At 39.6% G+C, this 12,438-nt stretch overlaps 1 protein-coding gene across 1 annotated transcript in view; it reads left to right on the top strand.

Annotated features, from left to right (window-relative positions):
- The window catches only part of IL1RAPL2 (interleukin 1 receptor accessory protein like 2), a 579,350-nt gene that overhangs the window by 58,646 nt on the left and 508,266 nt on the right, over nt 1–12,438 (top strand). The gene's annotated exons all lie outside the window — the stretch shown is intronic.

Here is a 12,438-nt window from a genome sequence, read left to right as displayed (position 1 = left end):
TTCAACATCAGTCCTTCTAGTGAATACCGAGGACTGATCTCCTTTAGGATGGACTGGTTGGATCTTCTTGCAGTCCAAGCGACTCTCAAGAGTCTTCTCCAAAACCACAGTTCAAAAGCATCAGTTCTTCCACACTCAGTTCCTTTATAGTCCAACTCTCACATCCACACATGACTACTGGAAAAACAATAGCCTTGACTAGACGGACCTTTGTTGACAAAGTAATGTCTCTGCTTTTCAATATGTTGTCTAGGTTGGTCATAACTTTCTTTCCAAGGAGTAAACATCTTTTAATTTCATGGCTGCAATCACCATCTGTAGTGAATTTAGAGCCCAGAAAAATAAAGTCATCCACTGTTTCCACTGTTTCCCCATCTATTTGCCATTAAGTGATGAAACTGGATGCCATGATCTTAGTTTACTGAATGTTGAGCTTTAAGCCAACTTTTTCACTCTTCTCTTTCAATTTCATCAAGAGGCTTTTTAGTTCTTTTTCAGTTTCTACCATAAGGGTGGTGTCATATGCATATCTGAGGTTATTGATATTTCTCCTGGCAATCTTGATTCCAGCTGTGCTTCCTCCAGCTCAGCGTTTCTCATGATATACTCTGCATATAAGTTAAATAAGCAAGGTGACAATATACAGCCTTGATGTACTCCTTTTCCTATTTTGGAAACCATCTGTTGTTCCATGTCCAATTCTGTTGCTTCCTGACCTGCATACAGATTTCTCAGGAGGCAGGTCAGGTGGTCTGGTATTCCCATCTCTTTCAGAATTTTCCACAGTTTATTGTGATCCACACAGTCAAAGGCTTTGGCATAGTCAATAAAGCAGAAATAGATGCTTTTCTGGAACTCTTTTGCTTTTTCCATGATCCAGTGGATGTTGGCAATTTGAGCTCTGGTTCGTCTGCCTTTTCTAAAACCAGCTTGAACATCAGGAAGTTCACGGTTCATGTATTGCTGAAACCTGGCTTTGAGAATGTTAAGCATTATTTTAACTTAGCATGTGAGATGAGTGCAATTGTGTGGTAGTTTGAGCATTCCTTGGCATTGCCTTTCTTTGTGATTGAAATGAAACCTGACCTTTTCCAGTCCTGTGGCCATTGCTGAGTTTTCCAAATTTGCTGGCATATTGAGTGCAGCACTTTCACAGCATCATCTTCCAGGATTTGAAATAGCTCAACTGGGATTCCATCACCTCCACTAGCTTTGTTCGTAGTGATGCTTCCTAAGGCCCACTTGACTTCACATTCCAGGATGTCTGGCTCTAGGTGAGTGATCACACCATCGTGATTATCTTGGTCATGAAGATCTTTTTTTGTACAGTTCTTCTGTGTATTCTTGCTACCTCTTCTTAATATCTTCTGCTTCTGTTAGGTCCCTACCCTTTCTGTCCTTTATTGTGCCCATCTTTGCATGAAATGTTCCCTTGGTATCTCTAATTTTCATGAAGAGATCTCTAGTCTTTCCCATTCTGTTGTTTTCCTCTATTTCTTTGCACTGATAGCTGAGGAAAGCTTTCTTATCTCTCCTTGCTATTCTTTGGAACTCTGCATTCAAATGGGTATATCTTTCCTTTTCTCCTTTCCTTTTCACTTCTCTTCTTTTCACAGCTATTTATAAGGCCTCCTCAGACAGCCATCTTGCTTTTTTGCATTTCTTTTTCTTGGGGATGGTCTTGATTCCTGTCTCCTGTACAATGTCATGAACCTCCGTCCATAGTTCATCAAGCACTCTATCTATCAGATCTAGTCCCTTAAATCTATTTCTCACTTCCACTGTATAGTCATAAGGGATTCGATTTAGGTCATACTTGAATTGTCTAGTGGTTTTCCCCACTTTCTTCAATTTCAGTCTGAACTTGGGAATAAGAAGTTCATGATCTGAGCCATAGTCAGCTCCTGGTCTTGTTTTTGCTGACTGTATAGAGCTTCTCCATCTTTGGCTGCAAAGAATATATTCAATCTGCTTTTGGTGTTGACCATCTGGTGATGTCCATGTGTAGAATCTTCTCTTATGTTATTGGAAGATAGTCTTTGCCATGACCAGTGCGCTCTCTTGGCAGAACTCTATTAACCTTTGCCCTGCTTCATTTTCTACTCCAAGGGCAAATTTGCCTGTTACTCCAGGTGTTTCTTGACTTCCTACTTTTGCATTCCAGTCCCCTATAATGAAAAGGACATCTTTTTTGAGTGTTAGTTCTGTGTGGAATATGGGCAATTAATTTAGGGAACATGGTACCAGCTGCTGCATATCTGTTCTCCAGTTTTATGTAAGGTTCTAAACCCTTCAGGGTATCACTGATGATTACTAAACATTTCAGGAAAGATATACTGGAACCAGTTTAGAATGTGGACTTAACCCATATGTGGAATCTCCTTGTAAAGTGAAGGCTGCCTCAGAATGAGGTGCTGTTGGGCTCTTAGAATGAAATCATCTTCAACTGAATCCAAAATATCATTTATACAGAATTGCTCATAAATGAGTGGTGTTACTGTGAGGTTCTCATGATTCTTAATTGGAGCAACTCCAAATGAATAGCATGTACATATGCATTATATATATACATACATACATACACAATGGGCTTCCCTGGTGGCTCAAATGGTAAAGTATCCACTTGCAGTGCAGAAGATGTGGGTTTGATCCCTGGGTTGGGAAGATCCCCTGGAGAAGGACATGGCAATCCACTCCAGTATCCTTACCTGGAGAATCCCCATGGACAGAGGAGCCTGGTGGGCTACAGTCCATGGGGTCACAAAGAGTCAGACATGACTAAGCACAGCACATGTATTTAATATCTGAAGTACAACTGAAGTGTAAATTAGTAATCTTCTCATAATGGAAGAAAGACTCAGAAAATTCTTACCTGGTGGAGAATATTAGAAATTGATTTTCAGCAAAATGGAACAAAACCTAATACCATAAGTTAGCCCTGACAGTGGGTGTGATGGACCGTAAGAAACTGTGACAAAAATACCACCTACTGTAGTTCCTGAGCAAGTCTGGGCTTATTTTCTTCTTGAGAGTCGCTTGGACTGCAAGGAGATTCATCCAGTCCATCCTAAAGGAAATCAGCCCTGAGCATTCATTGGAAGGGCTGATGTTGAAGCTGAAACTCCAATACTTTGGCCGTCTAATACTTGATGTGAAGAACTGACTCATTGGAAAAGACCCTGATGCTGGGAACGATTGAAGACGGGAGAAGAAGGGGGTGACAGAGGATGAGATGATTGGATGGCATCACCAATTCAATGGACATGAGTAAACTCCAGGAGTTGTTGATGGAGAGGGAGGCCTGGTATGTAAGAATTTACATACACATTTTTGTATTTTGGATAAAATCTGAGCCATGGTAAAATTTAAGATTATCCAGAAAAGTGTTAATATTGATTGTAGTAATTAACTAATGATTAATGTACTTGAGCATTACCCATTTAACTATCTGATGTTGACATCAACTAGTTGGTTAGTTATACCATATTCTCATTAATGTTAGGAATAGAGATTTTCTTCTATAGTATTTTTTGTTTATGTCTAGCTAGCTGACTTTTTGGGGATAGTGTTAAAAATCAGTCTACTAAAAATGATACTTGCTTAGTAAATTCATTTCTATGACTCATATATTTAATTAAGTTTTTGATCCTTGAGAGTCAGCTAGTTTCTTTTTCACCTTTTTCTAAATTCTGAATATTAACAAAAGTGTAAAAATATATTTTATTAAATTTTTTACATATACATACTTTATAAGTGTGCATATATAATAATCATTCTTAGTCTGAGTTTATAAAGTACCTCCTGTGAAAATTTGAGTTATTATTTTGATTAGAATTATATTTTGCTTCCCCCATGAGCTTTCAAAATAACTACCATATCGGGCCAATCTCAAATAGCTAAGATTTGCTTTTGTTTAATTTCTGATTTCCTCAGTGTGAACTAGACTTCTGCCTCATTCATGCAGAAGAATCTATCATAGGCAGTTTTACATCATTAATAAGGGACCTGACCATGCACAGATCCTTGCAGTATCATCACTTTAACCAGAATCACAAAATTCTTATCAAATGCTTTCAGAACACTTCCATTTGGGAGTCATTTGGTAAACTTTGTCACGTTCTAGTGTTTGGCTTATATTTTAAGTCAGACCAGAATAAAGTAAACACCAAACCTCTTTTATGCTTTCATCTATTGGATTATGGTGACAATATGTTTGTTTCTTTCTTTGTAGATTCTGGAAAAGTTGAACTGGAGCTACTTATTTGGGGTGTCTTATAAGGTGTTAATTCACTTACCCTAAAATTTCAAAAGAGTTGAACTAGGGATTTAAAATTTCATCTGAACTCTACCTCTCAGAGTTTTTCAGACTTTAATGTGCATCAGAACCACATGGGAAAACCCAGGGGTGGTAAAACTGAGATGCCTTAAATACAGATTCCCATTTATCTCCTCCAAATTCTAATATAGTACATCAGTGAGATTGGGAATTTGAGTTTCTGTCTTGGGCACTCTTTTGTATGCCTTTCAAGGATCATGCTTTGAGAAATGTTCGCTGAGGGAATGATGCTAAAGAAGTCAGTCACAGGTTTCATTCTCTTGTAAGCATGTTAGTTCATATACACACATACACACACACGTGCACACACACATGCACACACACACACACATACCCCAAAACTAATTTTTATAGGCCCCAAATTGTTTCACCTAAGCTCCTAAGAGCTGGTATTGTTGTAGCCACGCATTCCGGGAAACAGACTCACTCAGAAGGACAATGCAGATAGTGGAGTGCAGTTTATTACACCAGTGGGCCCAAGGCAGAGTCTCATCTTAGCCAAGGACCCCAACCAGTTTTTGCGAAAATCTTATACACCCTAAGTGTACCTGCTCAAAGCCACCTCCCTAAATTCTCTGAAACTAGTCTGAACAAAGGAAAAGAAAGACACAATCAAAGTTAACTTGTGATTCATATGCCTTAAGCCTAGGTAGTTAACAGTGGACAATTATCAATAGGCCTGTGGTCATACCCCAATAAGCATAATAGAATTTATGATTCTATTTGGTTACACAGACACTTAGGGTATTCTCTTAGGCGAGAGTCTAGGTACGAGCCCTGGGGCTCTTCCATCTGGGGGGGGGGGGTGGTCTGCTTTTCAGGTTGGTATGTCATTTCCCCAGATACTGAGCATATAGCTCAAAGTCCACAGTCCAGCCCAAGATGGAGTCCTGCTTTCAAGATGGAGCCTATTCTATTTCCTCCTTCATTATGAAAATAGAGTTTTGGTCAGTAAGGAAAATCTGTCAAGGGAGGGTGAGGATAAAACCTCAGCCACTGAAAGAGTAATTTATTTATTTTCTATTTAAATGAAAATGTACCTTGTATGTATTACATACTAGAAAAAAATAATTCAAACTTATCCTTGGGCCATTGTTCATATAATAAAATATCAAGTTGATGTATTTATTTACACAGTTCAAATGTTATACTTTACATAGAGAAAAAAAAAAGGCTTCTTGGTGTGGAAGTTCAAGAGGTTGCTCTGTGAAGATTTATTTTTATTTGCTGCTGTTGCTGCAATATTGTCTAATTGTATTAGTCTTCCTTTCCTTGATTAAAAAGGAATTAACAGGTTGTCCTCTCATATTTCAAAATATGGAGAAGGCAATGGCAACCCACTCCAGCACTCTTGCCTGGAAAATCCCATGGACGGAGGTGCCTGGTGGGCTGCGGTTCATGGGGTCGCTAAGAGTCGGACACGACTGAGCGACTTCACTTTCACTTTTCACTTTCATGCATTGGAGAAGGAAATGGCAACCCACTCCCGTGTTCTTGCCTGGAGAATCCCAGGGACAGGGGAGTCTGGTGGGCTGTGGTCTATGGGGTCGCACAGAGTTGAACTCGACTGAAGTGACTTAGCATTTCAAAATATAATGCTGGAATTATTTAAAGAGTAACTTGCTCATACTTGTTTTGAGTTTAGCAATATGCAGGCATGGGCTAGGAATTTTAATACAAAATTCATAAGATTGCTTAATTACAAAATCAGGTAGATAGAGATTTTTAAGATTTTGTATTGCAACTGTGCAAGTTTTAAAGGATGAATTTCTGGCTGTTTTTTAAATTTATAAATCTGAGAAATACTTCTTCAGTGAAACAAGTGTTCTCTTAAAGTCTATTGGTGTTACTTGCTTTAAATAGATCAGTTATAAAAAAAAGATCCAGTTATTCAAAACTGATTAGTTAGAAGGTAATCATGGCTTTATGAAATGATTTTCTTCAATATAAAAGAATTTGTCATAAGATTTATTTCAATAATCAACTGTCCTACTGCATTTTAGTAGGATTTTGTTAAAATGCAACTTTTCTGTAATACTTTTAATATTTAAATCATAGCAGACTTGTACGGTGTTATTATAGACATTTCTTTTTATTCTTTTGGAGGCTGTAGATAAATAGGGGGTAGTTAAACAACATATAGACATGTATATAATACCGTATTTAGGTCATTTGCCAAAGATGCCAACAACTAACAGTTTCCCACAGCATATTTCAGGTGGTTTTTGCTAAGATTTGTTTTTCCCCTTTATTCTCACATTGAATTTTGTGTGGAAGGCTAGTCGAAGTGATAAGGAGAGAAGGGAAGGTTGATTATATGAGAATGTAAAACAGGTGATTACAGAAGAAGGAGGAGAAGAGGAGTGGGAGAGGGTGAGCAAGATAATGGACTGTATGTGAGTGTTCAATCCTCAGTTTTGTTTGACTCTTTACAACCCTATGGATTGTAGCCTGCCAGACTCCTCTGTCCATGGCATTCTCCTGGCAAGAATAGGAGTGAGTTCCCATGCCCTCCTCCAGGGGATCTTCCCAACCAGGGATTGAACCACATCCCTTGCATCTCCTACACTGGCAGGCGGATTCTTTACCACTAGCGCCACCTGGGGAGAAGAAAATTGCAACCACTCCAGTACTCTTGCCTGGAGAATCCCAGGGAGAGAGGGGCCTGGTGGGCTGCCGTCTATGGGGTTGCACAGGGTCGGGCAGGACTGGAGCAACTTAGAAACGGCAGCAGTGTTGCAGGAAGGGGGACCCCTTCCAGGGACTGAAACTGTGCTCTTGTCTAATAGTCGGAAATGAATTGTCTGAGGAGACACATGTGCTGACAAAGCAAGAGATTTTATTGGGAAAGGGCACCTGGGTGGAGAGCAGCAGGGTAAGGGAACCCAGGAGAACTGCTCTGCCGCATGGCTCAGTCTCGGGTTTTATGGTGATGGGATTAGTTTCAGGGTGGCCTTTGGCCAATCATTCTAATTCAGAGCCTTTCCTGATGGTGCACACATCGCTCCGCCAAGATGGATGCTAGCGAGAGGGATTCTGGGAAGTGGACAGACACATGGTGTCTCCTTTTGACCTTTCCCGAACTGTTCCGGTTGGTGGTGGCTTATTAGTTCCGTATTCCTTATCCTTATCCTTATCAGGATCTCCTGTCATAAAGCAACTCATGCAAATGGTTACTATGGTGCCTGGCCAGGGTGGGCGGAAAACCAGGTGGACTAAGGATAATGGACTAAGTGAAAGCGAAAGTCGTTCAGTCATGTCCAACTCTTTGCGACCCCATGGACTGTATAGTATTCTCTAGGCCAGAATACTGGGATGGGTAGCCTTTCCCTTCTCCAGGGGATTTTCCCAACCCAGGGACTGAACCCAGGTCTCCCACATTGCAGGCGGACTCTTTACCCACTGAGCCACAAGGGAAGCCCTGTGGGCTAAGGTTTCCTATTACAATAAAGTAGAATGTCTGCCTTGAAAAGGTCAGACAGTCATAAATTACAGGAGCTCCCAAAATGAACCCAAGCAGGAAGTCAACACTAATTAACTGTATTTAGAATATAATTCACCTTTCACCTGACAAATCATTCACAAATACATTATTTTATGCAGCGTTTTAGAAATGCATATTGACTATTTAGGATAAACATTAACCTGTTCTCTGGGGAAATATGCAAATAATGCCTCTACTCCTGATTCTTTTAAACAGCTCTAGAGTTCCTGATTTAAGACTCTTTAGTTATTAGGGATAAGAGATTTCTTAACCCATCGGTGTCTGATTGTCATGGTTGGAAAGAGAGGTTTATTCTATGAATAGGTTACAAAGATTTGCTGCTAGATTACTATAAGCAATGGCAGCAAATCAATCTGGACATACAAATCTTGATTAAAATGCAAACTGGAAGTCTTTGGTGAAGATTTTCAAATCCATGGCTTCAGTAAATGTCTTTAATTTCACTTTGCAAAGTTAAAACCAACTGTAGTACATTGTTGCAGATGTCAGTTAGACTGCACAGCCTGTTAGAATAATCTTCCTTTGGTGTGGAGAATGGCATCTGTTTACACATAGAGGAAGTAGTTTTGCATCAGATTTGAAAACAGACTTTTCCTGAACTCTGGCTCATTTATGCTTCTATTGTTAATCCTGAGACACTGGGGCGAGAATGGTTTTAGGAAAAACAGTGGAATTTAGAGATTCGGTGGAGAGTTGGGGGAATTTAAAGAGTGGAGAGTCTGACTGAGTGATAATAATACAACAGGAGAAATGATTTCTGAGCCAACAACTAACTAATCAGATTAGGGGGCCCCAGAGAGCTAATGTCTATTGACAGCTCACCAGGCAGCAGACATTGTGCTTAGTATATTTCATTCATTTTCTCATTTATTCATCACAACAACCATATGAGAGTGGATATTATTATTTCCCCCATTTTATAGAAGATGAGACTAAAACACAGAGAGGTGAACTTATGTCTCAAGGTCACATACTTTGTAATGGGCCAAGTACAGATATGAGTCTAGGTCTTTCTAACTCTCAAATATAACTTTTCAAACATCGCCAAACACTAACCATACAATTTCATCCATCAATATGTATTATGTACATTGAAACAGATATCAAAATATTCATCACACTGTGCACCATTCTACTATGATGTCCTTTTTGGACATTAACGGTTTGGTCTTCAATAAGTCCCTGGTTTGTTGTAGCCACGTGTTCTGGGAAACAAACTCACTCAGAGGGACAATGCAGATAGTGGAGTGCAGTTTATTACACCAGTGGGCCCAAGGCAGAGTCTCCTTTTAGCCAAGGACCCCGACCAGCTTTTGTGAAAACCTTATATACCCTAAGTGTACCTGCCCAAACCCACCTCTCCAAATTCCCTGAAACTAGTCAGAACAAAGGGAAAAGAAAGATACAATCAAAGTTAACTTGTGATTCGTATGCCTTAAGCCTAGGCAGTTAACAGTGGACAATTATCAATAGGCCTGTTGTTGTACCCCAATAAGTATAGATAGAATTTATGATTCTATTCAGTTACACAGATAAGTAGGGTATTATTTTAGGTGACAGAGAGTCCAGGTACTAGCCCTGGGACTCTACCTTCTTTCTGGCAGCCTGGTTTTCCAGTTGGTAGGTTGTTTCCATAGATACTGAGCATATAGCTCAAAGTCCACAGTCCAGTCCAAGATGGAGTCCTGCTTTCAAGATAAAGCTTCTTCTGTCTGTTTCCTCCTTCAGGTTGAATTTAGATTACCCCAGAAAGAATACACTTGACATTTTGGAGCCTAATCCTTAGCTGTCAATGAGCACCTTAGATGAGATCAGTAGTAATGGTGTAATTAACTCAGAATTTAGGATGATGCCAGGAGAAAAACAAGGAACAGTGTGGCGCCAGGAGAAATAAGAATATACCGAAGATGGAATTTTCCAAGCTGTATGTTTTGGTGCCATATGACCCTGTTAATAGAAAATCCATGTTGAGAAAAAACATAATCCACTAAGATTCATTGCAGTTATGGCAATGATTTCATGTTAGTTATTCTCCATTTAATCAATGGAGAATAGTATAGTTAAACAACATTGATTCAGTATGTAGAGAATAATCATCACATAAATCAGGGCCTACTCTGTGCAACCAGGAGTGTAAGATCCAAGTCTCTAATATGGTTCTTGAAGGAGATGGGTAGAAACAGAATTATGTTCCCTTTGAAATCTGTGAAAACTTTAAATGTGTTCATTAGGACAAATAGTGTTTCTCCAACTGTATTCTATGGAGCTCCAATTCTAAAAGATTTTAGTAGTTATTTTTCAGAGAGAAAGGAAAGGAAGAGAGGGGAATAGAGAGAGGTTCTGTGGCAATGTGTTAATCTGCTGGGTCAAACTTATATAGCTTTTCTTTTTGCAAGGCATTTCGAGGCATCTTACTGCATATAATATTCTAATATGTATTATAATTTTCTAAAACTTTTCCTAAATAATTATTTAGTAACTTAAATAACTTAAATAATTTAATAACAAATAATTATTTAAATTATTATTAAGTTAAATTAAATAATTATTTAAAACTTTTTCTAAATAATTTTCTAAACTTTTAAGACCACATAACCCTTTTCCCCCTGGTTGAGAGTATCTGAGAATGCTGTTTCATAGAACAAAATGTAAAAAAAAAAAAAAAAAGCTAAGTGAGTAGTTAAGTAAATACCTAGTCTATTGGCATCCTACTGATGATTGTATCAATATAAGATACTTAACAGGCATTAACTTTATGTTACAATTATAATCTTGCTTTCTGTTGTTTATCTTATTTGCTCAACTAGTCTCTAAGCTCCTTAAGGACGGATTTGTTGACTAATTCTTTTCCATGTCCCCAAGTGTTGAGCACATAGTAAGTACTCAGACATTATATGTAGCGTGGATGGGTTGGATGTTTATTTCATTGATGAGTGCTTCAGTTGGGTACAAATAAGAGAACTTTGCATTTGTAGAGAACTTTATGATTTTGAAACAGTTTCACTTCTGAAATCTCATTCTGTTTCTCACAGGACTTTATGGAGTTGGCAGCAAAGAATTTTGTTGTTATCATTATTCATATTTTTCAGCAGAGTTAATTTTTTCAGCTCAGAGTGTTTAAGCCATTTACCCTAGGCCGGGAGCTGGTGAATGGCATAGTGAGGACTAGAACCCCTATCTTCTGATTCCTAACATGATACTTTCCTATCTTACTCTACTGTCCATAGTCCCTTAACCCTGGCTTCTGAGCCAGAAGAAAAAGAGATGTATCCCAAGGAGAACTCCAAAGATGGTGCTTCAGAGCTCAGATCTATGGTATTCTGTATCCTGTGCAGGCTCATGCTCCATCACTGAGTCCTGTCTGACTGTTCGTGACCTCATGGACTGTAGCCTGTCAGCCTCCTCTATCCATAGGATTCTCCAGGAAAGAATATTGGAGTGGGTTGCCATTTCCTTCTCCAGGGGATCTTCCTGATCCAGGGATTGAACTCCTGTTTCCTGCATTGCAGATGGATTCCTGCATTGCACCACCAAGGTAGCCCATGGATCCCTGAAATAACCTGTTATTTTAAATGCTTATTTGCCAATCCACTGTTTTGGCTTTAAGAAGAAATAGCTCTGATTCAATTCCTTCTATAAAAGGAAAAGCATTTAATGCTGATGGCTGAATCTAAGCCAGCAAGGGGGAAATTCCCTAATCAATAGTTAAATGCTCCTAGCAGCCAGGCAGGTTATATACCTGAGTGACTGTGTGAGGCCACAGGGAGGGTCAAGTTGGGGAGAGTCTTAGCAGTACCAACTCAGCCCTATCTGATTGCTGTTATATGACATAAATTAAGGATTCAGTGCTGCTAGGCTCTCTAATTTTTGAAGAGATGCTAGAAGTCTGGATTTTTGTGTGAAAATCCCTTGCTTGTTGAGGACTGTGTGGACCAAATAAAACATTGTAGTAGTAGTAGTAGTATTAGTAGTAGTCACTCAGTCATGTTAGACTCTTTGTGACCCCATAGACTGTAGCCTGCCAGGCTCCTCTGTCCATGGAATTCTCTAGGCAAGAGTACTGGAATGGGTAACCATTCCTTTCTCCTGATCCCCCAGATAAGGATTGAACCCATGTCTCCTGCACTGCAAGTAGATTCTTTACCATCTGAGTCACTGCTGCTGCTGCTGCCGCTGCTGCTAAGTCGCTTCAGTCGTGTCTGACTTTGTGCGACCCCAGAGACAGCAGCCCATCAGTCTCCCCATCCCTGGGATTCTCCAGGCCAAGAATACTGGAGTGGGTAGCCATTTCCTTCTCCAATGCATGAAAGGGAAAAGTGAAAGTGAAGTTGCTCAGTCGTGCCTGACTCTTAGCGACCCCATGGACTGTAGCCCACCAGGCTCCTCTGTGCATGGGATTTCCCAGGCAAGAGTACTGGAGTGGGGTGTCATTGCCTTCTCCCCTGAGTCACTAGAGAAGCTCAAATAAAATATGCCTGTGGGCTAAATTCTATTTGGAGACTGCCTATTTGTGACCTATGCCTTAAGGGATTTCACTCAGTAGCACTTTTAAACAAGTGACTGACTGTGTGGATGGTGCAGACTCTGCTCCCTCTTT

The sequence above is a fragment of the Budorcas taxicolor genome, chromosome X (assembly GCF_023091745.1).
Source record: "Budorcas taxicolor isolate Tak-1 chromosome X, Takin1.1, whole genome shotgun sequence".
Classification (NCBI taxonomy): Eukaryota; Metazoa; Chordata; class Mammalia; order Artiodactyla; family Bovidae; genus Budorcas; species Budorcas taxicolor.
The sequence above is the reverse complement of the archived record's forward strand: the minus strand, read 5'-3'. Positions and strand labels throughout refer to the sequence as shown.